Source organism: Symphalangus syndactylus, chromosome 16, assembly GCF_028878055.3.
Source record: "Symphalangus syndactylus isolate Jambi chromosome 16, NHGRI_mSymSyn1-v2.1_pri, whole genome shotgun sequence".
Lineage (NCBI taxonomy): Eukaryota > Metazoa > Chordata > Mammalia > Primates > Hylobatidae > Symphalangus > Symphalangus syndactylus.
This window is the reverse complement of record NC_072438.2, coordinates 23,126,551-23,153,996: the sequence shown is the minus strand read 5'-3', so window position 1 is coordinate 23,153,996 and position 27,446 is coordinate 23,126,551. Positions and strand designations below refer to the sequence as shown.

General features: G+C 39.7%; 1 protein-coding gene across 2 annotated transcripts in view; it reads right to left on the bottom strand.

Moving 5' to 3' along the window:
- The window catches only part of C1QTNF7 (C1q and TNF related 7), a 106,920-nt gene that overhangs the window by 63,316 nt on the left and 16,158 nt on the right, over positions 1-27,446 (bottom strand). The window contains exon 1 of one of the 2 annotated variants that reach the window (XM_055246160.2): positions 2,441-2,694. The exons of the other annotated variant lie outside the window; for it this stretch is intronic. The gene's annotated coding sequence lies outside the window, so the exon portion shown is untranslated. Of the gene's footprint in view, positions 1-2,440; positions 2,695-27,446 lie in introns of those variants that run through there. 2 annotated transcript variants of the gene reach the window in all.

Sequence of the window (27,446 nt, the reverse complement as noted above, 5' to 3'; positions counted from 1 at the left end):
AATTAAAGAGTTGGTTCTTCAACTGTCAGTCCTGTCTGAGTTGGGTTCCATGAAGTTGCGTTCCATTATGCACTTGCTGAATAAAAGTTGCAAAGCAAGGGAGAAGAGACTTACCATTTCCTGAAATGTCTAGTTCACGCTAGCCTCTTTATGTGGCATATAAACATTTTATATATCTTATTTATTTATAAAGAAATTCTATGGGTAGCTACTATTGCTCTTATTTTAAATATGAAGAACCTGTAGTCCAGAGACATCCCATACCTAATTAAGTGCACAGCTGGAATTCAGACTTTGATATGTGCACCCAAACTCATGTTTTCCCCATTTTATCTACTTCAGGAAGAATTTTGTTCCTATCTGCCCCTTTTCACTTTTTAAGAAAATATTTCCATGTTCACAATTTTTTTTTTTTGAGATGGAGTCTCTCACTGTCGCCCAGGCTTGAGTGCAGTGGCACCATCTCTGCTCTGCTCACAGCAAGCTGCACCTCCCAGGTTCATGCCATTCTCCTGCCTCAGCCTCCCAAGTAGCTGGGACTCCAGGCACCTGCCACCATGCCTGGCTAATTTTTTGTATTTTTGGTGGAGACGGGGTTTCACCGTGTTAGCCAGGATGGTCTTGATCTCCTGACCTCGTGATCCACCTGCCTCGGCCTCCTAAAGTGCTGGCATTACAGGCATGAGCCACTGCGCCCAGCTGATAATTTTTAAATATTAAAAGAGATACAGCTAGTAAATGTTTATGTAATATAGTCCAATTTATATATTAAATTCTATATTTATTGTTTTCAGAAATAGGAATTTATGGCATATTTTGACAAGTATGGTTTGTTGATTCACTGAAGACCCATCCCAATTCACTTCTCCCTCTACCATTTTTTCTTTTTCTTTCTTCTTTTTGAGACAGAGTCCTACTCTGTTGCCCAGGCTGGAGTGTAGTGGTGTGATCTTGGCTCATTGCAACCTCCATCCCCCCAGGTTCAAGCGATTCTCCTGCCTCAGCCTCCCCAGTAGCTTGGATTAGAGGTGTCTGCCACCACGCCTGGCTAATTTTCATATTTTCAGTAGAGATGGGGTTTTACCACATTGGCCAGGCTTGTCTCAAACTCCTGGCCTCAAGTGATCCACCTGTCTTGGCCTCCCAAAGTGCTGGGATTACAGATGTGAGCCACTGTGCCCGGCCTCCCCCTACCTTTTTTACATGAAAGACTGGAAAGCAGAATACACAGACTTCCAGATTCCCTTGCAGCTAGGGGTAACAGTTTCACCAATAAAAGGCAAAGTTTGACAAGGAAAAGTCTTTTGTTTTCCTCCATGGAATATGAACTCGATACCTGGAGGTGCAGCAGCTATATTGCCACCATAAAAATAAAAGCCCATGCTAGCATTAGTGAGAAGGAAAAGAGAAGGACACTGGTTTCCTGGTGGCATCCTTGGATAGCCACAGCATCCCTAGACCTCCCTCTGGGCTTCTTGTTGTGTGAGAAAAATAAACCTCCTGCATAATAAAGGAACTGGGTTTTCTGATACTTACAAATACAATCCTAGCTGATACACTTAATAGCCAGAATTTTAAAAGGTATTCCTATTTTCTAACACAGTTCAACTTTCATGCCAGCTTTTGTCCCAGTTTGTAGTTTCCAAGTATAGCCTTTGAATTAGACAACAGATTCATTGGAAAGATATTCATTTTGTTGGGCATTAACTGCAACAGAGTTGGGTCCACTTCCTGGTTATGGAAAAATGGCCCACATGGTATGATCCAAGCAACTGTGGCCTTTCCAGACAATCTGGACATCGCTTCAACCAACGTGATTGGCCTGGGGTAGGGGAAGAAGAATAGGACAGCTGGACTCAACATGTCCCCACCATTTTGCCTTGCATGGATGTAGACTTGGCCTTTGATTGGAAAGTTTAGAAAGGAACTTGAGGAATCATTTTGTCTCTTTTCACCTTGGGGAAGGACCACACTGAAGTCATACCAGACATATATGATAACTGATCTGGTTTTAATAGACCTCCAAAGAAGACAATTCCACAGCCTCTTCCCTAAGGAGACCATGTCAACATTTAAAATCTCGCAGTAAATTCTTCCTTTGCTGAAATAGAATTTATATTGCATGTGGGTTAAAAAAAAAGCCCCTTATTTTTCTAAAGCAGAGTGACAGAGTGGAAAGTTAGCAGGTTGTGGAGTCCAGCAGTCCTGGGTTGACTTGTGGCTTTGCTGCTTGCTAGTTGATGAACTTCCTTGTTATTTAACATCACTAAGCTTCATTTCCTTATCTGTAAAATAAGCAAAGTAATAGCTACACTATAATCCCTGAAGTTATGGTTCAGAGCTAATATATGTAAAATGTTGGGAATATTATTTGTCATAAAAGTAAGTGTTCGAAAGCAGTTCTTTTTTCCCCTTCTCTGTCGACTGGACAACAACTTACCACTGTTCGCTGGTTGAAATTGTGTTGGAGCCCAAGAAGCATCATGAATTGCTCCACAGCTTTCTTCACTACAGGCAAATTAACTCCAATTTCCTAATCCCATCCTCTTTACTCTTATTTTTCAGTCCTTGAATCTTAACTTGGGAACTTGTTTCCAAAAAAATTATATTAAAAAAAATGTGCTTTGCATTCTGGGGAATTGCTGTTTTATATAAAGTAAGCAAAAAATAACAGTACTTGAAAATTAAAACATTGATCCATATATTCTATTTTGCTATACACACCAAATTCCATTCTAGGTTGCAGATTCATAATTGAGATCACTATGTTGACAAAGACAAAATGGAGTAATGAGACAATCATTTGGATTGTTACAGCCAAGGATTTGGCCACGATTATTAGGCTAATTGAAAGACAAAGTTTACTGCTCTGGTGCAAGTTCTCTGCATGGTGATCTTCATTTTGAGTAGGCCACTAACTTAGACCCAAGTGATCTGCTGTGCCATTTTAAGAAAAGGAACATTTCAGACCCTGGATTGTTTTTAAAAGCTGTACTCTCTATTAGTTCTTGGCTAATAGAGTGTTGGATCGACTGACTTCTGGCAGCTTTGGACATTGACTCCACTGACATATGTACAATTTCAGACTTGAAGCCACACAGGAAGTAATTGTGAAGCCTCACAGTTCATTCCTAAAAATCTGCCATGCGGTGGTTCTTGTCTCCTCCAACAATGTAATCCCTAGGAATTGTGATGATATGAGCTTTTAAAAAAATTGTTAATTAATCTTCATTCACTTAGGACATACTAATTTGTCTGTGATGAGGAAGAACATGTTGAAAAAGCCCAGAACATTGAATGAAAGAATGAAACGGCTACTGTAATATAGTTTGGTTCAGAGATTTTTTTCTTTCTTCTTTTCATACAATTACTTATGGCATGTGATACTAAGAAAGAGAAAGAAAGTTCCAAAGCAGAGTTTCCAGAGCAGAGTCTAGAGAAGTCCCGTAGATTTACTGCAGCTGTGCAGTTAATAGGTGATGAAACAGGCTTAAAAAGAACTTCAGTGACTTGTCTAGTGTCCCGTGGTTAGTCAGTGGCTTACTTAATCATGGCTTTGTCTCATTTTGTCTTTCTTATGATTCAGCTTTGAGCTAAATGCCCCTCCCTTAATGAGGTGGTCCTTGACCATGTTAGCTAAAGAATTAGCTCCTTCCTGGCACCTAGTCACTCTGTCTTGTTGTTCTGTTTTATTTTATTCATACCACTTTTCAATTTCTGAAGTTACATTCTGGTTTATGATTCTATGGTTTGTCTCCTGTAAAGTGCAAGCTCCACGAAGGCAGGGACTTTGGCTCTTGTTCACTATTATATCTAAAATAATGTTTAGGACATATAAATCCTCAGTGCAAATTTGTGGATTGAATCGACCAGAGCTAAAGAGGAAAGGAACTCTTGTTTCTTAGGTATCTATTATGCTAGTTGCTGTGCTAAGTTGTTTATGTGTGTTACATAAACTAAGAGGTAAGTGATGTGCTTGGAGCCTTGCAGTTAGAAAGTGGAGAAGCCAGAATTGAAAGTCAGGGATATTTTGCTTCAAGTCATGACATCACAAGAAATGATTTCCAGTGTTCAATGCTTCCTGCTCCACCACTCTCTCCATGACCTCTTCCCAGGCATCTAAAGTTCCCAGTACACCAAGTTTGTTGGCTTATATCTGTTGGCTTATATCTATCTGGGCACTATAGTTTTCAGAGAAACCAACTTGAATATATTATATTCAACACACAGTAAATACTCTATGTTGCTGGTGCTTCTCTGTATAAAATTTACTGAGTAAATTTCTCATGGATATTATAGCTTTATTTCAATTTGATGATGAATCCTACTGAGTTGCACAAATTTGCCATGAAAACCCTACCAGAGAAAGAAATCCACCCATCTGCTGATGATTGAAACCTGATGCAATCAAAGATGATAGAAAGTTCAGATGACATGGGCCAAAAGATGAAGAAAGCATGCGGATATCAACAAGACAGGAAATAACCCTGAAATAGTGTTGATTCTGACCACAGGGTAATCCACAAATTTGAGTTGGGGAAAATGTCAAATTTCTCATCTCTGTCAGGACTTTTCACCTTCTTCAGGTTAGGTCATATTAGATATAACAATTTCCATTTTGTCCCAGATTATAGAACTATCAAACTTTAGTGCATACCAGAATCATCTAGATAATTTATTAACAAAGTGGCACAGGGACCTACTTTAATTAAAGAGATTCTGTGCCAAGCACAGAGTGAGGGCTTAACTGATGGTGACCATTAGCATTGCTATTTATTTCACTCTTCCCCAAAGGGCAGGTGTGGGCCTGACCCATTCATTCACAGATTGGCAAGAGAAAGAAAAAATATGCACAAAGCTTGGAATTTGAAAACCTGTGTTCAGACATCAGTGCTGCTAATTTCTAGGTATGTGACTTTGAATGAGTCACTTCACATCTTTGAGCTTCAGCTTACTTGTCTGAAATCATCATAGTCAATGATGTTTATTTAGAAGGCCATTGTAAGAACTGGATAAAGGAATGCAGAAGAAAGGATCCAACAACAAAAGGGCAGGAGGCTGTGGTTTAAAATGTGGACTTTCTCTATTATGATTAAAACACTCATTTACTTCCAAATCCCACCCCTACCAGTCATCATTACCTGTGTAATTGTAGGCAAGTAAACCTCGCTAGCCTTGGTTTTCTCATATATGAAAGAGACAAAAACAATACTTTGTCTATATCAACTCTCAAACTTTACATGAACCCTGCTGTTATGAGCTCTATTTTATTGTAAGGGAACTGAGGCACAGAGGAATTAAGTAACCCAACCCAGATTCACACAGACGCCAATCTGGTTTGTGTCTCCAGGAACTCTGCTTCAGAGTCTCTATGCCTTACCAGTGAGCCTGCTGCTCCCACGAGCACACGAGGCATGATTAGGAAGGGCCCGCCACACAACAAATGCTCAGTAAATATTTCCCTAAATTTGAATAACTTACTTTCACATTACAAACTTCATCCTTCTATTTCGTTACACAGTCCACCACACAGCTCAGTCAGTGTACAACCCTATGTAGCTATTGCCCGTGAACACAAAAGTGCACTTGGGCTTCATAAAAACTACAGACATGTTTATACAAGAAGGCGAGCATTGTGTCACATTTGGTTTTTATTGCTTTCAGCACATTAGGCACATACTATCTGTTTATTAGGTAAAGGTGAAAGGTTACAGATCACCTTAGAATAAAAGTATAGATGAGTTGCTTGAGAGAGGGCTACATAGAAAATTGCTGTTATAAATGCACAGTAGCCTAGAGCCTTTCGACTCTTGGAAGTAGCTTATGTGTGTGCTGACAATGACTGACATATTGGGAATGAAACCCGTCTTAACAGTACAGGGTGTGAAAGTGCACACCAAAATTACTCAGAGAGGAAAGGAAGTCAGATGTCAACTAGAGTTAAGGGCAATTATTCTTTATTTTGGAGGACCTTTCCAGTGAGTTGGGGGAACACGACCAGGCTGAGGGTGTGGGGTCTTATTGAAATCATGAATCAGAACAAATTGGGAGATACATAGTCTAATGATAAGACAGAGTGTGAGGACTCAGGACATATGTTCCTTGCAGCCATAGAATTCATGATGAGGGAACTGCAAAATGGACATTTAAGTTCCTGAGGACAAAGGCTGATCCAAACAAAACGATTCCGTTCAAGTTTATTGTATTTCTTTTAACTACTTCCCAGTCATTAGCCACAATTTGATTTGAAATACTTATAAAAGAAATGTACCCCAGTGCAATGCATCATTTATGAAATTGCATTCCATTTATAGAATTACTATTAATGCAAACTCATAGTTTTACCAACACAATTTAGATATTTCTGCTTCCATATTGCAATGATTGCATTATCCTCCCATGGCCAAGTGGAGTGGTGAGCACATTTGTTTAATAATAAAATAGACAGTAAATAAATCAACACCCTTAACGAAAGCTAAATTGAACACAGGATTTATGCCACTATAAGGAAATCTCCACAGAACAATATTCACTTTAATGCTTTCTTTTTCCTCTACTAAAATCCTACAGTGTATCAAAATGAAGAAAGCACCTTCAATGTGAATTATGTAGGAACGGAGACGTTGACAATTCTGTTTTTCAGAGTAGGGTTACAGAGCCACTTCTGCTTGCCCCCTTGAGTGTAGGTGTCAGACTCACGCTCCTCTTGAGTATGGATCTATAGCTATGAAGGAGCATAATTGGCAAGGAAGGGCTTTTGAAAACTAACCCTTCCCAAGCAAAGCCGATTCTGACGACTTTCGCTTTCCCTCTCTTGTTCAGCAGAAGCAACCCCCAGAGGAGTTGTGTTAGTGACTAAGTCCCAGTTGGTAAACACTCCTGAACATCATAAAAAAAAAAAACACAGAGAGAGAGAGAGAGAGAGAGAAACACCAACATGAGCCAAAAGACGCCTTTCTAAGGAAAAAAAGCCTGAAGACGTGTACTTCAGTGGAGAGAGGGCTGTTTACTTACATTGCTCGCAAGACCTTCCAACAGCTGGAGTCTTTGAACTCTAGTGTGCGCAGATGTGGAGCTTTTGTTCAAAATCCCCTTCCCTTTGGCAGCGAGGATTATTCATAACTCTTTGGGGCTTCAGATTGATAAGTAATTTCCTGATTCGCTTTCAAAAGCGTTCTCCCAGGCTTTGAGCGGTGGCAGAGAGAGGGAGCGGGCAAGGACCCCGACGTGCAATGACGCTGTGGCCTACACAGATCTCCTGATTGTTTGATCGAGCCCAAAAGAAGACGTCGACATTACAAACAAAAATAAATATCCATCTTTATCTGTTGGCTCGCTCCCCAAATCATATTTGGGAAATAGCACAGTGAGTCTGGACAATATTTTTTCTAAAAGTATAATATTAGCTGAACACCCTCTCATTTTTGTGCTGGGAGAAATCAGGGCACCTCTGACCGGTCTTCAAAGACCAGCTGTTGCAATTTCTTTCTTATCAGCTGCTTTACAGGATGTTCTTAGAGATCAAGCAGCCCAGCCCCTTTGGTTGACAGTCGAAAGAAATGATGCCCAGGGCTTACAGGACTTGACCAGGATCACACAGCTAGTTAGTGGAAGGACGGGAACCTAAGAGCCGACTGTCAAGCCAGGGCTGTGTCCACTGTAGGGAGGTGGAGGCAGATGCAAGGGCTGGAGATCTGACTTTCGATCTTTAAGATACCTATCACTGGACATGGCCCTTAATGTTTCTGAGTCTTGGTTTTCACAGCTGCAGAATAAAAATCGTAATAGTAACCCTTGCTTGGTCATACAATGTGGTAATCTCTCTGAAAGCATTTTGTCCAGGATGAAAGCAATTGTATCCTAAGATGAAATTTTGTCGACACAGCCCCATTTACATGCTTCTCTTCTCCTTTCCATTCTCATTTTCCATTCAATGTTCTTTTCTTACTGAAAGAAACCATTGAGTGACTTTTGGATGGAGAAGGAGGAGTATAGTGGCCAGGAAATGAGATAGAACGTGGAGAAAATTTTACCTTGGAAATCCAGGTCAAGATTAGATGAAAGGGTATACAGCATATATAGCATATCTTAACATTTGCGTCAGAAAGAACACTAGATCTAGAAATAGAAAATCAAGGCTTGGCCACTGCCTGGAACACTTAACAGCCAAGGGAGCCCTGTGGAGTCATTTAAACATTCCGAAACACAGTTGACTCACTGGGTATGTGATCCCTGTCCCATTGCACTTACCTCATTTTGTTGTGGTTAAAATCAAATGAGGTGTTTATCAAGATAGTGCTTTGCAATGTTTCAGGCTTTGAAACTATCAAGTAGTTGCCATGGTTTGAATATATGTGTCTCCCCACAAATTCATACATTGGAACCTAAGATCCAATGTGGTAATATTAAGAGGTGGAGCCTTTAGGAGGTCATTAGGTCACAATGGCAGGGCTCTCATGAATGGGATTCATGACTTTGTACAAGGGCTGGAAGGAGCTAGCTAAGCCCTTTTTGCCGTCTACCCTTCTGTCATGTGTGGACATAGCATTTGTCCCTCTGGAGGACGTAGCAACAAGGTGCCATCTTGGAAGCAGAGACAGAGCCCTCACCAGGCCTTAAACTTGTTGGCACCTTGATCTTGGATATCCCAGCCTCCAGAACTGTCAGAAATAAATTTCTGTTGTTTATAAATTACTCAGTCTGTGGTATTTTGTTATAGCAGTACTAATGGGCTGAGACAGTGGTATTTTCCAGCAGGATGTGCAACTACCATTGCCCATTTCATCTGTGTCGTTGGCCGACATCACTAGGTGCCAGGGCTCCTGGGTTCTGCCTTGACCTTTTTTCCCCTTTTTCCTTTTAGGAGTGTATTTCATCTTTCTTCCCTTGTTATCCACCTCTTGGTACTTGTCTCCCACGCTTGCTGCTATTGGTTTTCTTTGTTAGGGCTCAAATTGTCCTTCCATTTTTCAAGTAATGGTAAGAATGAAGAACAAAGAGAAAATATTTTGTTCAGTCACACAGAAAGGCATCCACGGTGTCTTGACACAAATGGGAATGTCTTTGTTTTTGAAGTAGCCATGAACAAAGATCAAATGAATCAAGATCAGGGCCCCCTTGAAAATGATCAAGTCATAAGTCCAACTCATATTTTATGGTTCCACTCACATCTCTTACCCTTTTATTAATTTATTATTTAAATGTTATTTCAGTTAAGATTTGCACTCTATCATCTGTAAGAAGAATTTTCTAGTAGAGTCTTGCTTGGTCTGCCATAACAAAATACCATAGACTGGGTGGCATAAACAACAGAAATGTATTTTCTCACAGTTCTGGAGTCTGGAAGTCTGAGATCTGGGTGCCAGCGTGGTTGGATTCTGGTGAGGCTTCTCTTCTTGACTTGCAGATGGCTGCCTCCCTTCTGTGTCCTCATATGGTGGGCAGAGGGAGATCTTTCTCTTCCTTTTCTTAGGAGACCATAGTCCTATTGGATTATGGACCCATCCTATGACCTCATTTAACTTGGATTAGCTATGAACGCCTCTATCTCCTGATAAAGTTGTACTAGGGGTTAAAGCTTCAACACATGAATTTTGGGGTGACACAATTCAGTCCATAGCAAGCCTGCAGGAAGTAAAAGAAGGGAACGAATACTTATTGAGCCTTTTTTTTCCCTCACTGAATTGTCAAAACAACATTGATATCTTGGTAGTGACTTTTCTAAGGTCACAAAGCTAGTAAGCGGCAGTGACCAAATGTAAACCATGACGACCAGAACCCTGCTCCCCTCATGACACATTCTGCCTCCACCTCCTCTTTTCTCCTAGATTCTGAGCTGTGACCCTTTCCTTTCCTTTCCCCTCTTTCCTATTTAGTTGCCTGGAGGCAAGACATTGTTACCCAGAGCACCATGAGAAGGCCGCCAGTCTAAGCTCCATGTGCCCACTGAGCTTAGACTGACAGCTGTAGAGAGTTTGCCTGGAATGTTCTCTCCCTGCATCCCTCCCAGCCCCCTTCATGTTAATAAGTCCCTTCATCAGTTGAAACTGAACTCACATGCTACTTCCCCGGGCTGTTTTCTTTAATCTGACCTTCCCCACCCTTGCTCTTCCTTGCTATATTCTCTTATACTGTCCTACACTTCCCCCTTTATAATTTTTTCTCCTTTCATAAGATCTCATAAATGTAGTTTTATTATTGTAGTGGTTATAGCAATAGGTATCTATTTCTAAGATAATTTGCATAATGGTTGTCTCCCTCACCAGTCTGTAAGCTCCCTGTAAGCCAGGGATGCTTTGCTCACTAAGATATGTCCAGCCATTAGGACACTAACATGAGAAGCTGCAGAGGAGCAAGGGAGGATTAGACAGGGGCAAGCCGGGGAAAATAAATAGTAGAAGAAAGCCCCTTCAAAATTCACCTGCAGCAGTATGACGAGCAAGCATATGCCCAAGAACAGTCTAATGAGGCCCCTTTATTAAGCCCTCTGTGTACCACCAAATGCATTCTTCTCGTGTCTACTTTGCTAGGTTTGGCTAATCAAGAATGAGGTTGTTAATGTGAAGAGAGGCAGCTTGAGGTGCAGATCTTGGGTCACATCTGCTGCCTGCTGGTCAATGCCTGGGTTCCTGCAAGGGCAGCACAGCCTGGCCCTCTGCAGCATGGGGCTGCCTGTTCATACCCCATCAGCCTCAGTCTCTTCCTAGACAGAGCTGATGGGACAGGGTGTGAAGATGTGTAGGAACCAGGAGGAATTTCTACCAGGGAAAGACATTTTCAGTTGAAGGAACCACATGTGCAAAGAAACGGAATGACAGCATATTGTGCTTAGGGAACCTCAAGAAGCCTAGTTTTGTTGGTAGTTACAATGAAATGTGATAGTAGAAATGAAAGTATCAGATAAATCAAGTGTTTCCATTATTATCTGTTTCTCAAAATTGTTTGGAGGGCCAGTGAGAGAGTACATGTGGAATTGCTTTATAAACTGGAAAAAAATCCTATGAAAATATTTTTATTACAAATTCTTTTGGATGAAGATAACTAGAATATTAGGCTAAGAAACCATGCTGGGAAATGGAATTATTTATAAATTTCTTTTATTTATAAACCAAAAGTTTTGATTAATTTCCTTCTTATAATCTCCTTTCAAAGGCTAGAATGTAAGTTTATAGTATCTGTTGAATATGAGTGAGTTGGGATGTACGTTTTCAACTCAGCACCATCCCTGGCCCTTTCTACTCTCTCTCTCTGAGGGAACAGAGACTGGAAGCCTGGAACTACATTTCCCAGAATCACTTGTAGGCAGAGTTCCTAATTACAACCAGCCAAGGAGGGCACACAGAGGGTTGTGAAAGATACAAAATAATTAGAGGACATTATTCTTTGGTGTCAGTTACAGAGTGGAAACAGCCAGCTGATGTATGGTTGGCAGGAACTGCTGGGTGAGAGCCTAGAATCTCATACTTTCCTATGGCTTCCCAGCAAGCTTGTTCTTCTCGGTTTACAGCCAAACAGAATGCTTTTTTTTGCCAGTTGTTGGTCCCATGAACCCCTTTTAAACAATAATTTTTTATTTAGAAATATTTATAGACTCATAAGAAGTTGCAAAAAAATTTACAAAAATACCCTAGCCTCTTCAAATGGTGACATCTTATATCACTATAATAATCATAGAATAAAAAAAATCAACATGAGCACGATAGTATTAGGCAGACTACAGACCTTCTTTAGTTTTTACCAGTTTTTATGTAGATTCGCTTGTGTATTGCATAGTTCAGTATAGTTGAATGCAATTTGATCTCACGTATAGATTCTTTTCAGTTCTTTCAATGGCTCTTTAAGACTTTAATTTCTTGTCTTAAATCTCTACCTGATGCTATTTTCTTAACTGAGTGCTGACTGAGGTGGTTAATAATTTCTTCGTGTTATCTCACATTTGAAGACTTGCAGTCAAATTTTGGTGCTTACCTTCCATTATATTCATTCATGTATTCCACTGAAATATCACCCACTGATACAACTTCACAGGCCTTCTTTCCCATTGTTTTCATCACAGGATTACAAAGGCATTCCCAGCATATCATTATATTATATGTAAGTTACCACAAAAGATTTTTAGCTATTTCTTGGGCTGTTAATTGCTCAGTTTTCAAAGTCTTTCTTACTATAGTAGATTAAAAATGCAAAACTTTTTAAATCATTCTTAAATAATGGTAAATAATTTATATATGATAAGGCAGGAAACAAACAATAACAGGTATAGCTAATGGATAGGAGGAGGCTAAGCTATCATTCTTGAAGATAATAAAACTATACACCTAAACAATGCAGCAAATTTAACAAGGGTCATTAGAAATAATATATGTTTAACAGAGTTTATAGATACAAAAACACATACATGAAAGTAGCCTTCCTATATATCAAAATAATCAGAAAACAGAATGTTTAAAAACCCTCTAAAATCTAAAATGATGCTGATTTCCCTGCAGAGGAAGGAGAGACTCGCTTCTCCCTAATTCTGGGCTGTTTTCTCACTTGAGCCTTAATCAGCACAACTTGTGTGCAGAGACTCTCAAAATTTTGCTAAATATTTTTTTTCTTTCCCTTCTCATCCTTACCTCTGACTCACTAACCACAAGAGATCAAAATCTGGTCTGAAGACGCCGAGGGAAATGAACACTATGACATATTCTTTGTCCCTTCCTAATTAAGACATATTTCCTCTCAAAATACCCTAGCCTGCAGAGATGGTCTCTGGCTGTAACTTATTTATTTATTTTTTTACATCATTTTCTCCAAGGCAGCGTAACAACTTGAAACCACATATTTCAGAAAATGATCTTCACTTTACATTCACCATTTGGTTGGCTTTCCCAGAATAAATGAACCATCTGCCCTAAAGAACTATGCAAGTCTTTGCTACTTGCAACCAGTGAGACTAACAAGTTTCCTGGCTAACCATCCCATTACTGGGTATATACCCAAAGGATAATAAATCATGGTGCTATAAAGACACATGCACATGTATGTTTATTGCAGCACTATTCACAATAGCAAAGACTTGGAACCCATCCAAATGCCCATCAATGATAGAATGGGTTAAGAAAATGTGGCACATATACACCATGGAACACTATGCAGCCATAAAAAGGGATGAGTTCATGTCCTTTGTAGGGACATGGATGAAACTGGAAATCATTTCTCAGCAAACTATCTCAAGGACAGAAAACCAGACTCCGCATGTTCTCACTCATAGGTGGGAATTGAACAATGAGAACACTTGGAGACAGGGAGGGGAACATCACACACCGGGGCCTGTCGTGGGGTTGGGGGAGTGGGGAGGGATAGCGTTAGGATATATACCTAATGTAAATGACGAGTTAATGGGTGCAGCACCCCAACATGGCACATGTATACATATGTAACAAACCTGCACGTTGTGTACATGTACCCTAGAACTTAAAGTATAGTAAAATGAATAGTTAAAGAAAAAAAGAAAAAGAAAAAAGCATGGTGAAAGAGTCGGGGGTGTGGACAACTGATACATGCAACCACACGGGTGACTCTTAAAATCATTATGATAGATTTTAAAAGTCAACACAAAGAGTCTATACTGTGTCATACTACTTATAAAAGTCTAGAAAATGCAACTAAGTCCACAGTGACAAAAAAGCAGATCAGTCAGATCAGTGGTTGCATGAGGCCAGGGACAGAAAGAGAGAAAAACTTCAAAAGGACAGAAGGAAACTTTCAGGGGTAAATGGAAATATTCTGTTTCTTAAATTTTGGCAGTGACTTCATGGGTGTGTACAAAACTCAGCTAATTGAACACTTTAAATAAATTGAATTGTGCACTATAAATGGATGCCTTTTACTGTATGTAAATTGTACCTCAATAATGTTGATTACAAAATCATAGTTAATAAATTAGGAATGTTTGCATGTGAAAAAAAAATAAAAACAAGCTTCCTGGCTAACATTTGCTAGGTGCTAGCAAAGTTCATTGATTCTTCTGGACATTATCTTAATTAATATTTACCACTGTATGGGTAGACAATTAGTCACTTAAACCAAATTTCAAGGCTACCAAAAGGTAGAACCAAGATAAGGGCCACGTGGTGAAGCTCCAAGTCCTTTCTCTGCTTTTCTTGTAGGTCACAATAATTTTCTTTCCCACAGGGTTTCAAAAACAAGATCTGGGAATCAGCCTGGTCCCTCTGACACTGATACACATACATCCTGGTGAGCTGCATTGGCTGCATCAACTCAGTATGTCTAATTTAAAAAGTCAACTTGTAGAAAAATGCCAGATAAATAAATGGTGCTGGTAGTACTGGGTAATGATGAAAACTGTATAAGTGATATATGAATGCTGAAAATGTAGTGGAAGTCCCAAGTATATGACTGCCACTTGGTGGAAACCTTGTCGTGAGAGAATATTTGGATTTGCTTCCTAAGTGGAGTTAATTCTTTAGAACTTTAGCACCTAATAAAGGCAACAAAATTCATATCACTCTCAAAAGTATAATTTAGAAGACTATTTTCCCAAATAATAGTTCTCCTTTGAAGACTACTGGAAATTGCCTTCTTTCTAATTTTAAGATTTTGATTGAAAACATTCAAATGCAGGACTAGCTTCAAAGCATAGTTTGAAACTAAGAAGCACTTCCTGATTTATACTGCTTCATTAATTGACTCAAAAGAAGAAAGAAGTTCCAAATCTCAGCAATTTTCATTATGGATAAATAGATGCATCCCCTATGTAAATGGTTGAACCAAAATGTCCCTCAAAAGAACCTAGTCTCAAGCCCTTCGAATTTCCAATCTCTTAGTTTCACAATCATCACTATCTTTTCCCCCCATTTTTCCATTCCTCATGTGCATCAGCATGACCCTGCTGTCTCAGCCAGCCCACAGGAATTACACATGCACTTCCTGTCTTAATCAACAATGAAGCTCTCACTTAGTTGGTAGATCATTCAGGAGAAGGACATTTACTGAGGCTTGCTTGTTTTAGTCCAGGAACACAGAGCAGCTCCTTTGGAGACTGCAGACAACATCTAAGTCCCATGTTATTTGAAAGGTAAATATGTAGCCACAAAAGAAAATTTAAAAAAGAGAAGAAAATAAAACAGAGAAGGGAGAAGGTTTGGAAGGAAAAAAAGAAGGAAGGAGAGGAAGGGAAAAAAGTGAGGAAAAATAAAAAGGGAGAAAGACACAGTGAAAGAAAAAGAAAAGGCAGAGGAGGGAGGCAAAGCAAAGGGTTAGATGCTGTAACCGCAAGTAACACAGACTTGGGCTGTGCATTTTTTCCAGGGGACTATCCGCAGTTTTTCATGTGCCATACCATGCCATTCTTCCATGATGCAGCAACGGTAAACTGACTTAACATGCCCTCAACTGTAGCTAAGGTTTACACTTATAAGTGCCATTTTTGTATAGGGTGATCAGCTATCCTAATTTTCCTGGGACTGAGGGAGTTCCCAAGATGTGAAGCTTTCAGTTTTAAAACTGGGATAGTTCAGTCTAAAACTGAGGAGTTCTCCACGACATGGGATTTTCAGTGCTAAAACCAGAAAAGTCTCAGGCAAATCAGGAAAAGCTGTTCATCTTATCTTTGAGTGAGACAGTAAATTGTGTTTCTTACATCCTTTGAGGATTGCACAGGAAACTCTCCAGCTGTTAACCCATCTTCCATGTGCTGGGGTCTGTGTTACATTGTGTACACTGTAGTGGACATCTTTTTATTCTGCTTGCTCAGCACCCCAGTAATCTTTGGGTAATGCCTTTCCTATTTTATGTAGTTCTAGTTGTGCTGTCATGCACAGTGTCCTTCACTCCTGCTGCCTCCCCTGAGGTGAGTGGGTCAGCCAGGGTAGGCTAAGCAAAACAGGCCATCTTTGACACCTCTGGCAACAGTGATTAGTTGAGGGGTGAGTATGGAATGCAAGGAATACAGCACTATGGAGGGAGGAGTCCCTTTTGCTCTTAGTGAAGCCTATCATGGGCCATCTTCTCCACCATGTATGACAAAGTCAACAGATACAGAAGGAAGGCAGAGGGAGAAAGAGAGAGAGAAAAAAATACTTGAAGCATCTTTTGAGCCCCTGGATTCCACCACACATGGAGCTAACACCATTCCTAGATTGCCCAGTTTCATAAGCTCATGCATTCCCTCTTTTCTTAAGCTGGTTTGAGATGGGTGCTTGTCATGTGCAACCAAAAGAGTTGTGACTAGCAGACATACATGAGCTCTGTTATTCTGGAGTCACTCCCGAGAGACGGGTCTAAGTTGAACCACATGAAATCACCGATATTCAACTTCTTTTGACGGCAAATGTGGAAATGTCATTTGAAGCATTTTAAATATTATTATCTCCATTGCACAGATGAGGAAAACAATCAGTGGTGAGAAATAATATGCTCAAGGCTGCACATTTGTTAGACAGCAGACCTGGGAATCAAAACCAGGTCTTCTTGATTCTAAGGTACACATTTCCAGTAGTTTATGCTGCCTGAAAAAAAAAGAGATCTCTTAAGAGCTTTCCCTTGCTATTTGACAAAGGCCTTGAAATATGCTAGATTTTAATTCATACCTTTATGTATGAACATATATATATATGGTGCCAAACACCTGCTCGTTTGCATGTAAAATCTCCATTTCACTGGATGTTTCATGAAGTCAGACACACGAGTGTGCAAAGCAAGAGGAAAAACCCTGCTCAATTCTGGTGTGTATTTTCATTTCACTTGGGATGAAGCCCCAGGTGATGAAACGTCAGCTTTTCAAAAGTACTCCAGCTTTGGTTTTCACTGACAATCAAGAGGTGCTATTCTTGCTTCACAAAAAAAGAGATTATTTACCCATTCTACTGTCTGTTCAGAGAGACCATTCCCATACCTCAAACCCAACGTATTTATAACACAGCTGTGACAATGAGAGAAGTATTCTGGGCACTTCGAATTGTCATGATCATCCCATGTGCTTGCCCACTGATGCAATGGGATGATGCTTGCCCAGTAAATATATTTTTTCTCCATGGTGATGTTCCATACATGTTTTAAAAATTGCAGAGCATGTACACAATATGGAAAGTTTATGTGTAATTTCTTTAGTATTTATTATATGTGAAGTTATTACAATTCAGGATTGTCTGTTCATTTTAACTAATGCTAGAGAAACGTGTCTTATTAGAGCATGGATAATATTCTATGGCAAATGTTTTTGGCATTATCTGCTGAGCATCTCTCTTCCATAAATTTCCTTCCCCCATCTACATGGTGGCAGGCTGTAGTCATCAGCTAATGCTGCTATTGATGCTGCTGCATAATAAACACCTCCCAGATCTCAGTGGCTTATAACAACAAACATTTATTTTTTTCTCACTCATTAGAACTAAGAAACTTGCCCAAGATCACACAGCTGGTAAATGATGAAGCTGAGATTCATTCATTCAACAGACATCATTGAGCTCCTCCTAAGTGCCAAGTACAATGAAGAGGCTGATAAATCACCAAGCCAGACTATTTATGTCTTAGCTGATGATGTTAAAAGTGAAAACAATGTCATTACAGCTCTAGAGAGTCAACCAGAAAGACAGAAGAACATGACACAGAAAAGGTTTGACAGGATCTGACAAGTCAGGGGTGTGATGGTTTAGAGAATACAGATAACACTGGCCAGAATGGTAGCCATAGTGGGATCATAACAAGATTAATTAGACAATGCGAATATAAAGGCATTCCAAGTGGAAGCTGACATTGCATTTCTAATTTTGAGAGAGGAGAGAAAGGGAAGGAAACATTTGAAGCCATTTTTTGAGTGTCTGCTGTGAACCAGGTATCATCACATGAGGAAAACCCACATAGCAATGTTCAGAGACAAGGCCATCTCATTTCACACTTTACATCTTTCTGGATATCACTTTCTATATGTCTAAGGCAAAGATAGTGACATTTCTTTCTTCATATTGTCTTAGTTTGTGCCTAACACATTTCAGACTCTCAAAAAATGGTAATTTTCTTACAAGATTCTGTTAGTTGCGTTCCAATGTTCATTTTGCCATTATTTCTTGTTAACAGAATCCTCATTTGTCTGGGGAGGCAATGTGCACAGGTAAATACCCACCTTCCCGGGAGCCTTTGTGGCTAGTGAAGGCTGTGACCCACTGAGCTGGGACAATAATAAGTAAGCAGAGGTTGATGGAAGATGTTGCTGGGAAAGCTTCCTAGAAGAGAAAGGCTGAGGTGGTTTCACACGTTCAGATTTTGTTCTGTGTTGTTTGCCATTGATCCAGAATGCAGTCATGGCATTGAGGTAGAGTAGATGTCTTGTGATTACAATAGGGAGAGCTGCATACCATACATACCAGGATGGAGGAACAGAAAGGTAGAATAAACCTAGGTCTCTTATGACCACAAAGTCTTTGTTCTATTTGAACAAAAATAACAATTAAACGTGTCTTTTTTTAAAAAAAAAAGACCAACCATCCAACACACAATCATTGTAGCCTACGAAAACAGCTCCACCTGGCTGAAAGACTAAGCTCAGCTTGATCTTCCCAACCATGGTAACACCAGACAAAGCAGAAAAATCACAGCTTAAAATAAAAAAATACCATCAAGGGAAGACATGTAACCAAATAATTAATGAGGTATATTTTAAGGTTTTCATTATTTAATCCTATCATATTATCAATGAAGTTTGGGAGAAAAAAAAGTACAAAATTTCAAGGCAGGGAACCCAGGTTCAAATTCTCACTGAACCTTCTATCAGCAGAGTGAATTTGGGCCAGTCTTTTTATCTTTCCAGGTTTGAGTTTTCCATGCTGCCAAATCATAGTGATAATGATGATGATACTTACTTATAGTATTGATATAGAGCATACTCAAGGGAATGTATGTGAAAGCACTTTGTAAACAATAAACTATTAGGCAAGCTTTTGTTACTATTGAAAAGTGAAAAGATAGTCAAGTGTGAAATAGCCAAGCTTGCCCAGCTACCATCTGGCACCAACGTGTGGTCTAGAGGCATGAAACTGAGATGCTGAAGGATATATGGGCTGTAAATGCTCTGTCAAAGGTTAGCAATGACTCTTTCATGTCATAATCACACGTTTCTTACAAACAGAGCGGCGGAAGAGGAAGAAGGAAGAAAACTATAATTGTTTTTTATCACTTATTGTAAGCCCTTTGGTGTTTTACATATATGATCTTCTTTAATTAATTGCAGACATGAAGCTACACAAATGCTCTGAAGACAGAACTTTTACATTTTGTAAGTGGAGTTATGCTGCAGGTCAAGTTGCCTATGACTAACGCATAAGGATCAAGAATGCTGACTTAGGTAGGAAAAGTAGGGGACAGGCCAGACTTAGGGGAGGGGTCTGAGATCTGAAGTTAGCTGATTAGTCCCCCACAGAAAGATGAATCTTACTAATCAAAGGTTGAAGACTTACACTTGTCTATATAGAGGGAAAGAGGGAAGGGAATTTCTCAGCCATCGAGGACCTCCCAGGTCAGCTCTTTATACATCGCCTCTTAGGAAATGAGTGTAGACATTTTGCTGTGTGGCTGGCACTGTGCTAAACACTTTAAATTATTAACTTATTAATTTTTACAACAGCCTTTCGAGGTGTAGGTACTATGTTTACCCCCATTTTACAGAAAACTGGGGAATGGTGAGCTTAATTGAGTTGCCCAAAGCCACCCAGTTGGATTGGAACCTAGTCGGCCTGGCTTCTGTGCCCTGCAGTTCACCACGATGCTCTTTTGCCCCTTGAGGGGAGGAATGCAGCAGAACATATGTCAGACAGCTGGGCTGTGGATCTTGAGAACTCAGCTTCTTAAGAAACTCAGAAGAGTTAATGTGTTTTCTTGGTGGAAGAAGGCTGAAGAGCCTCTCAAAGATCCTTTTGGCTTTTCAAGGAATTAAATGTAACCATCTACTCATATATAGCAATGCCTCTCCTTAGTCTAATATGAGATTTAGGGATTTGGGAAGACATCTGGAATTTATTTATGCCATCTGGATTGAAATTCAATATTAAATTCTTAGAATGAAAGAAACCAGAGTAGACGATATTAACGAAATCTGACTATACAGGGCATGTGTTTGCAAACTGGGCTTGAATGTCTGGCTGAAATATTGCTCTGAATACACTGCGTCATTCCTCTCAAAAGGCAAAAACACATTTCTGGAATCATTTTGACCTTCTGTATATATGGTAATGGCAGAGAGTATATTTCAGGGTTTTTCTTCCCCCAGATAATGTTGAAAGCAATGTAAGCGATTAACGTGTCTATGCTGAGATTATGGCACAAAGATAATAAGAAAAATATCACCTTGACAGTTTCAGTTTTTCATTCTGAGCCTGGGGAGATAGTATGCGCTTCAGAGTAACTGTTTCTTTTTTTTTAATCATTCCATTAGTTGTGTAATTTTGAATAATCTCCCCAAGCCTGTTTCTTAATCTATAGGATGTTCCAAGCAGAAGGTGGAAAACAGGGGTATAAATCTGGGAAGTTTTAGGTGGTGCATGATGGTCAAAGTGGAAAGTGCTTCTGAAGAATATTAGAAGATGAAACCCAGAGGTAAGCTTTGTGAAGTCTGGTGTCCCAAGCAGGGGTGTGGACTTTATCTTGAAATTACCAAAAAGTTGTTTTAACTTTAATCCTTTTAAATACTAAATAGAATTGCTTTTCCTTATTAGAAATATAGTAGCTTATCATAGAAGACAATAGATAAGGAAGAGAAAATCCTTAAATTCAATCAATTGTACAGAGGTTACTATGGTGTCCTCTTATAGGTGTTAGACATAAACCTACCTAACATGACTTGACTGGAGACCAGCTAAGCTGAGTTTAAGTACAGATGCTATTTCTGGTAGGTAAGTGTGTGAATGACTTTTAGAAAAAGTCCTCATTGTTTGAAGATTCTATAATTGCAAATTCATCTACTCGCTAAAATTTATTTGCAAGCCCCCAGTCAAACCTCACAGTGTTTTCTTGGTCCTTTGTGGATGGATATGCACATCTCAGGTCAAAGACGACAATGTTCTCCTTTCAGCTCTTACACTGTAAACGAGTGTCCTTTTTGGCAGTATATTTAGTGCTGTTTCTTGCATTTTTATACTTACTGTTGGTGATTTTGCTATTTAAAATGTCCTCCAAGCATAGAAATGCTGACTAGTGTTTCTAAGTGCAAGAAAGCTATGATGTGCCTTATGAAGAAAATACATGTGTTAGATAAGCTTCGTTCAGGCATGAGTTACAGCGATGTTGGCCATGAGTTCAATGTTAATGAATCAGCAATATATATAAAAAATAAGATGTTCTTAAACGTAAGCATACATAAAACAAGGTTATGTAATGATCAATTGCCAAAAATATGACCAGGAGCTCTCATGAGCCTAACTCTTTATTTCCCTAGGAGCAATGGTTCAAACTCACGATGACTTTATAGAATATAACAGCTGTGAATAGTGAGAATTAGCTGTATGTATTTTTAAAAGATCGATGGGTTAGTTCTACTCATAGAACCCAACGCTTAAACACCTGGTCTCCCAGCCTAATCCCAAAGCCCTGGCTACTCAGAGGATGGCTGGCTGTCCAAGTGGTAGCCTTGAAGGCCTTTTATGTGGATAGAACATTGCTGTTACACCTGCCAGACCCTTGATGGATGAAGCCAAATCCAAGAATATCGCAAGCCATAGACAGCAGGGATGATGCCATCCCTCAGGTCTAACTCTGCCTAGACAGGGTGAGGGGCTGTAACCATGCCCCTCCTCTCTGTCTAGAAAGTCTCCTCTTTTCTGAGGAAATCAAATTGTCCATGTTTGCAGATGACATGATTGTATAACTAGAAAACCCCATCGTCTCAGCCCCAAATCTCCTTAAGCTGATAAGCAACTTCAGCAAAGTCTCAGGATACAAAATCAATATGCAAAAATCACAAGCATTATTATACACCAATAACAGACAAACAGAGAGCCAAATCATGAGTGAACTCCCGTTCACAATTGCTACAAAGAGAATAAAATACCTAGGAATACAACTTACAAGGGATGTGAAGGACCTCTTCAAGGAGAACTAAAAACCACTGCTCAATGAAATAAAAAAGGATACAAGCAAATGGAAGAACATTCCATGCTCATGGGTAGGAAGAATCAATATTGTGAAAATGGACATACTGCCCAAGGTAATTTATAGATTCAATGCCATCCCCATGAAGTTACCCCATGAAGAAAGAAATGACTTTCTTCACAGAATTGGAAAAAACTACTTTAAAGTTCATATGGAACCAAAAAAGAGCCCACATTGCCGAGTCAATCCTAAGTCAAAAGAACAAAGCTGGAGGCATCACGCTACCTGACTTCAAACTATACTACAAGGCTACAGTAACCAAAACAGCATGGTACTGGTACCAAAACAGAGATATAGAACAATGGAACAGAACAGAGCCCTCAGAAATAATGCCACATATCTACAACTATCTGATCTTTGACAAACCTGACAAAAACAAAAAATGGGGAAAGGATTCCCTATTAATAAATGGTGCAGGGAAAACTGGCTAGCCATATGCAGAAAGCTGAAACTGGATCCCTCCCTTACACCTTATACAAAAATTAATTCGAGATGGATTAAAGACTTACATGTTAGACCTAAAACCATAAAAACCCTAGAAGAAAACCTAGGCAATGCCATTCAGGACATAGGCATGGGCAAGGACTTCATGTCTAAAACACCAAAAGCAATGGCAACAAAAGCCAAAATTGACAAATGGGGTCTAATTAAACTAAAGAGCTTCTGCACAGCAAAAGAAACTACCATCAGAGTGAACAGGCAACCTACAGAATGGGAGAAAATTTTTGCAATCTACTCATCTGACAAAGGGCTAATATTCAGAATCTACAATGAACTCCAACAAATTTACAAGAAAAAAACAAACAACCCCATCAACAAGTGGGTGAAGGACATGAACAGACACTTCTCAAAAGAAGACATTTATGCAGCCAAAAGACACATGAAAAAATGCTCATCACTGGCCATCAGAGAAATGCAAATCAAAACCACAATGAGATACCATCTCACACCAGTTAGAATGGCGATCATTAAAAAGTCAGGAAACAACAGGTGCAGGAGAGGATGTCAGGGATCTAGAACTAGAAATACCATTTGACCCAGCCATCCCATTACTGCGTATATACCCAAAGGATTATAAATCATGCTGCTATAAAGACACATGCACACGTATGTTTATTGTGGCACTATTCACAATACCAAAGACTTGGAACCCACCCAAATGCCCATCAATGATAGAATGGATTAAGAAAATGTGGCACATATGCACCATGGAATACTATGCAGCCATAAAAAAGGATGAGTTCATGTCCTTTGTAGGGACATGGATGAAGCTGGAAACCATCATTCTCAGCAAACTATTGCAAGGAAGAAAAAACCAAACACCGCATGTTCTCACTCATAGGTGGGAATTGAACAATGAGAACACATGGACACAGGAAGGGGAACGTCACACACTGGGGCCTGATGTGGGGTGGGGGTAGTGGGGAGGGATAGCATTAGGAGATATACCTAATGTTAAATGAGGAGTTAATGGGTGCAGCACACCAACATGGTACATGTATACATATGTAGCAAACCTGCATGTTGTGCACATGTACCCTAAAACTTAAAGTATAATTAAAAAAAAAAAGAAAGTCTCCTCTTTTCCTTACCATGTCTAGGAAGGTTGAGAGTAGGTACTGGGGCTTGCTTGTGTTTATCACACACTGTGAAGATGTGTCTCTGGGCAAAAGGCCATGCTTCAGAAGGGAAAGGAGCCTGCTCGAGCTGTATTCCTGGGACTGGAAATTAGACTCACTCCTGACAATCTGGGGGCAGACTGGTCATCAAGAGTTCTCAAGGAGTTGAAAACTCTAGGGATTTTGATTGACAGCCTCTAAGGTCGCTTCAATGCTGAAATTTTAAAGATCTCATAGTCCTATTTCTTATGTTAACATTTCCTTTGAGCACCCTGTTTTTGGGAGAAAACCTCCACGAGTTTTAATTCAATTGTGGGGATGTGGCATCGCAATCCCTTGGAAGTATTTGGGATTGACACTTTTATTTAGGGGGAAAAGGGTCTGGGATGCGAAGTGTCCTACAAAGCCCTAGATAGTTCTACATAAGGTAGAACTGTGGCACCGAAAACTCAAGTAGTGTGAATCAACTTCTCTTTTATTTGTACCCATTGAGTTCCCAGAGATTCTTTCCACCTCCAGTTTTACCCCTAGGGCCAGCAACAAAATTTATGGGCCCAGAACAAAATGAAAATGTGAGATACCTTGTTTGAAAAGCCAGATGTCTTTCCCTTTTTCTGTGGTCTCTTTCGTGACTTGTCATAGTGTTTTCTATTTGCTATTTCGTGTAACTCCCTTGGGCACAAGGATACTGGTTGGTGAGAGCAGATGCTCATAGGCATTGGACCTTGCCCTACAATTTGGCGTATGGAATGTGAGCACCTGACCTTCCTCATGCCTGTGCCTAGCTGCCCATTGGGAATAGAGGGTGGCAGTGGTTGCTGGGCGGGAACAAGTTTGCTGTCTGAAAGAGGAGAGGAGAGTCCAAGCCCCTGGTGCATGCCCAATTGTCCCACTTTACTTGCAAAACACAAATGCAAAAATGCAACTATTGGAAATTTCAAGACAGTGACCATAGAGCGTCAACTGCCATGCCTGGGACTGCTTGTGAGTGCCATAAGCCCATGAATCCTACTCTGTCCACTCCTAGCTCTAGGGTCAGACCTAGTCTAGATGCTGTGGCTCACCTTGCCTTCCTTCTCCTCCACACTCCTTGGTCCTATTTGTCTCCTCTGCACCTTTTAGGAGGCACTTACGCATTGCCATGTCTGTGATGAGTCATTAAAATGTGGTATGTCCTCTAATAGTCAGAGCCTGGCTTCTTTTCTTTTATCCCCCTTAACATAGAACACAATTTCAAGTTGCATAAAAAGCATTCTGGATGGTGAAGGGCAGGCACAAGAGGCACACTTTAATTGAGCCTTAAAAATAACCACTGCTTCATGAGGCCAGCATCATCCTGATACCAAAACCTGGCAGAGACACAACAACAACAAAAAGTTTCACGCCAATATCCCTGATGAACATCGATGCGAAAATCCTCAATAAAATACTGGCAAACCGAATCCAGCAGCACATTAAAAAGCTTATCCGCCATGATCAAATCAGCTTCATCCCTGGGATGCAAGGCTGGTTCAACATATGCATCAATAAACATAATCCATCACATAAACAGAACCAATGACAAAAACCACATGATTATCTCAATAGATGCAGAAAAGGCCTTTGATAAAATTCAACACCCATTCATGCTAAAAACTCTCAATAAACTTATTGATGGAATGTATCTCAAAATAATAAGAACTATTTATGACAAACCTACAGCCAATATCATACTGAATGGGCAAAAGCTGGGAGCATTCCCTTTGAAAGCCAGCACAAGACAAGAATGCCTTCTCTCACCACTCCTATTCAACACAGTATTGGAAGTTCTGGCCAGGGCAATCAGGCAACAGAAAGAAATAAAGTGTATTCAAATAGGAAGAGAGGAAGTTAAATTGTCTCTGTTTGCAGATGACATGATTGTATATTTAAAAAACCCCATTGTCTCAGCCCAAAATCTCCTTAAGCTGATAAACAACTTCAGCAAAGTCTCAGGATACAAAATCAATGTGCAAAAATTACAAGCATTCCTATATACCAATAATAGACAAACAGAGAGGCAAATCATGAGTGAACTCCCATTTACAATTGCTACAAAGAGAATAAAATACCTAGGAATACAACTTACAAGGGATGTGAAGTACCTCTTCAAGGAGAACTACGAACCACTGCTCAAGGAAATAAGAGAGGACACAAACAAATGGAAAAACATTCCATGCTCATGGATAGGAAGAATCAATATTATGAAAATGGCCAGACTGCCCAAAGTAACTTATAGATTCAATGATATTCCCATCAAGCTACCATTGACTTTCTTCACAGAATTAGAAAAACTACTTTAAATTTCATATAGAACCAAAAAATAGCCTGTATAGCCAAGACAATCCTAAGGAAAAAGAACAAAGCTGGAGGCATCACGCTACCTGACTTCAAACTATATTACAAGGCTACAGTAACAAAACAGCATGGTAACAGATATATAGACCAATGGAACAGAACAGAGGCCTCAGAAATAATGCCACACATCTACAACCATCTGATCTTTGACAAACCTGACAAAAACAAGGAATGGGGAAAGGATTCCCTATTTAATAAATGGTGTTGGGAAAACTGGATAGCCATATGCAGAAAACTGAAACTGGACCCCTTCCTTACATCTTACACAGCAATTAACTCAAGGTGGATTAAAGACTTAAATGTAAGACTTAACACCATAAAAACCCTAGAAGAAAACCTAGGCAATACCACTCAGGACATAGGCATGGGCAAAGACTTCATGACTAAAACACCAAAAGCAATGGTAGCAAAAGCCAAAATTGACAAATGGGATCTAATTAAACTAAAGAGCTTCTGCACAGCGAAAGAAACTATCATCAGAGTGAACAGGCAACCTACAGAATGGGAGAAATTCTTGCAATCTATCCATCTGACAAAGGGCTAATATCCAGAATATACAAGGAACTTAAACAAATTTACAAAAAAAAAAAAAAAAAAAAGCCTTATCAAAAAGTGGGTGAAGACAATGAACAGACACTTCTCAAAAGAGACATTTATGCAGCCAATAAACATATGAAAAAAAGCTCATCATCACTGGTTATTAGAGAAATGCAACTCAAAACCACACGAGATACCATCTCACACCAGTTAGAATGGCAGTCGTTAAAAAGAAAGGAAACAACAGATGCTGAAGAGGATTTAGAGAAATAGGAATGCTTTTACACTGTTGGTGGGGTGTAAATTTGTTCAACCATTGTGGAAGACAGTGTGGTGATTCCTCAAGGATCTAGAACCAGAAATACCATTTGATCCAGCAATCCCATTACTGGATCAAATGTTTATAAATCATTCTACTATAAAGACACATGCACATGTATGTTTATTACAGCACTATTCACAATAGCAAAGACTTGGAACCAACCCAAATGCCCATCAATGATTGACTGGATAAAGAAAATGTGGCACATATACACTGTGGAATACTAGGCAGCCATAAAAAAGGATAAGTTCGTGTCCTTTGCAGGGACATAGATGAAACTGGAAACCATCATTCTCAGCAAACTAACACAGGAACAGAAAACCAAACACTGCATGTTCTCACTCATAAGTGGGAGCTGAACAATGAGAACACAGGGACACAGAGAGGGGAATATCACACACCAGGGCCCGTCAGGGGTTGGGGGCTAGGGGAGGGATAGCATTAGGAGA